The sequence below is a fragment of the Physeter macrocephalus genome, chromosome 4, assembly GCF_002837175.3.
Source record: "Physeter macrocephalus isolate SW-GA chromosome 4, ASM283717v5, whole genome shotgun sequence".
NCBI classification, from domain to species: domain Eukaryota; kingdom Metazoa; phylum Chordata; class Mammalia; order Artiodactyla; family Physeteridae; genus Physeter; species Physeter macrocephalus.
The window spans coordinates 53,809,488-53,812,536 of NC_041217.1; the positions used below are offsets into that span (position 1 = coordinate 53,809,488).

At 42.9% G+C, this 3,049-nt stretch overlaps 1 pseudogene; it reads right to left on the minus strand.

The window, feature by feature from the left end:
- Nucleotides 1-1,114: 1,114 nt before the first annotated feature.
- LOC102982181 (keratin-associated protein 3-3-like) lies at nt 1,115-2,996 on the minus strand (annotated as a pseudogene).
- Nucleotides 2,997-3,049: the final 53 nt, after the last annotated feature.

Genomic DNA, 3,049 nt, shown 5'->3' on the forward strand with positions numbered 1-3,049 from the left:
TTTAACACAATCCTGCTTCACTAGATGGAAGCAATTGTACAGTACACTATAAATGTAGAGGGGAGGACCTGGACATGTAATTAAATCTATGGGCCATAAAAAATCTGTTCAGTAGTTCTAAGAGTTTAGTTTAGGATCACTGATGAACCTTGGTGGTGTTCACTAATGGTGTCCACAATAATAATAGCCAAGTGGAAAGCCGAGCTTGCAAAGAAATTTACTTGTTATTTATTTAGTTATTTTGCTGGTGTTATGCCAAGAAGACTCTGCTGAATAAAGTTTATTATTACAGCCTCTGCTTGATTTTTTGATAACTCTCTATTACAGTCAAGAGTCCTTTAGTTCAAGTCAGGGTTGCAGTATAGTTCACACATTTTTAGAGGATATTTTCATTTCGGAGCCCCCATCTTGTTCCCCAGTGCAGTGCCAGGCTCTCGGTGAATGTTGTGGGGTTGTTTGTTTGTTTGTTTTTTGGCTGCACCGTACAGCTTGCAGGCTTGTGGGATCTTAGTTCCCTGACCAGGGATTGAACCCGGGCCCTTGGCAGTGAGAGAGTGGAGTCCTAACTACCGGACCACCAGGGAATTCCCTCTCAGTGAATGTTGATGGAAGACACTGCGCAGGTGCTGGAAAAGTCAAGTTCCTCTCCTTGCCCTCAAGGAACTTAGACTAACTTGGAGACAGATAATTATGTCGAAAGTAGAAGGTGAGAGTTTATGAGGTAATAATCCCTTTAGTCTTTCATCTCATTCTTGGCTGTTTGGCTCAGGATGGTCTAAATATTTTCTTCACCTTTTCTTATTAGGTACTGTGATACTGGCCAGTCACCAGTAACGTGTGATAGTGTGCACTTTCTATAAACTCCTCATTGCTCAACCTGCCTCGGTATAAGTTTTGGTAAGTGTTAATTAGTCTTAACCTGGTAAATATTTTAGTTATCAGAAAAGCCCTGATATCTTACTATTAACTACATTATTCTAGTTTTCCTGCAGCTTTCTAATGGGCACATCTTATTCTACAGAAGCTATATAATTTATGTGAAGACAGAGATTCATAACATCAAAGACGAGATGATTCAAACAGTAACCATTTACTTTATTTACTGCCACAGAAATAAAGTTTATTGGAAAACCCATCAAGAAATTATTTTTCCTCTATGAAAATACTCAATATAAGAAATGGGATCTAGGAAGCAACATGACCAACAAAATACAGTCTGGGGAATTCCCTGGAGGTCCAGTGGTTATGACTTTATGCTCTCACTGCTGAGGGCCTGGGTTCTATCCCCGGTCGGGAAACTAAAATCCCACAAGCTGTGCAGCCAGAAAAAACAGACAAACAAACAGTCTGAGGTCTTATCGATATCAATACTTTTTTTTTTTTTTTTTTGTGGTACGCGGGCCTCCCTCTGTTGTGGCCTCTCCCGTTGCGGAGCACAGGCTCCGGACGCGCAGGCTCAGCGGCCATGGCTCACGGGCCCAGCCGCTCCGCGGCATGTGGGATCCTCCCAGACCGGGGCGCGAACCCGGTTCCCCTGCATCGGCAGGCGGACGCGCAACCACTGCGCCACCAGGGAAGCCCGATATCAATACTTTTGATAATAGATGACATTCACCTGCCCAAATGAACCAAATGGTTAGCCAAATAACGATTAAAATTTCTTGATTTTCTTTCCATTAAGATGAAAGGTAGGTTGTGCATATCTAGGCAGTCTGGTGTGCCTCAATATCTGATAAACTACTGAGGCAAGTGAATGCTGAATAGATAGCTTCGGTGTTATCTCCAGGCACTGAGCGAGGCAGTCATCGGTCAGTGGCAGCTTGGGATGCAGGGCTCACAGCAGGGCTGAGTGAAGGTTGTGACGTTGAGGGTCTCCAGGCCTAGGGTAGGCTGGGACAAGTTCAGCACGAAGCAGGTGGGCACACAGGGCCGAGGAATGTGGCATGGTGGGGGACAGCTGTCACAGCAGGTTGGCTCCAGTAACTAAACTGTGTGTGGGCAGATGCTGGGCAGGCTGACTCCACATCGGCAGCATTTTTCAGATGAGCAGGTGGTGGTGGCAGGGCCGGTGTGGGCACTGCGGCAGTAACGGGAAGCACAGCCAGCCATGGCATTGGGACTCTGGTTTGCTTTTGGAGAAACCATTTACTTTAAACCTTTTAGCCTGTTGTGGTATCCAAGTCTAAAGTAAATGGGAGTATTTTGTACCATTTAAAATTCAAAAACTGTAATACACTAGTTCGAATTTCATGTCTACTACTTAATTATAAAATGCTTTGAGACTCTAATGCAAAGTTTTGAATGTAGCAAGTAAAAACCTGAATATGAATAGCCAATATTTCAAAGTTCAACAGTGCTCCTCCATTGACAGTCTAGAGTCAGCAAAGAGGAAACTCATAGAAGGTTCTCCCTGGAGAGGCTCTACAAATCTTCTAGTCTGCTCTGCTTCATTTATGGATGAGAAAACGAACATCCAGAGGAGATGGTGCAATTTGCCAAAGGTCACACAGCTGGTTACAGTGACAGTGCCAAGCCTAGCAGTGAAGCCTGCACTCTCCTATCCAGACTTCATTTCACTTTTTCCCAGACTGACATCTCACCATGAACAATTCATTGACAATTTACAAAATATATATAGTTATAATTTCCTAAATAAGATTTAACAATCCAACTCTAGATTTTCTTAAGTTCATTAAATTGCTCGACATAGCTAATGAAGACTAATATATACTGAGCTCTTACTCTGCTTCCAGCCCTGTACTTAGAGTTTACATTATCTCGCTGAATTTTCCCAACAACCTCATGAGGCAGGTATCATTTTAGACATGAGTACTCTCAGGTATAGAGAGATAAATAGATTGTGCAAGATCACATAGCCACTATGTGGTCTAGCTGGGACTGCAAACCGGGTCTGTCTGATTTTTAACCTTGTGCTTTTAACCAGAATTTGAAACATCCTCCCTTCTGATTGTGCTTTCCTGTTAGTCTATATGAAAGTGTACTTTTTTTTTTTTTTTTTTTTTTTTTTGCGGTACACGGGCCTCTCACT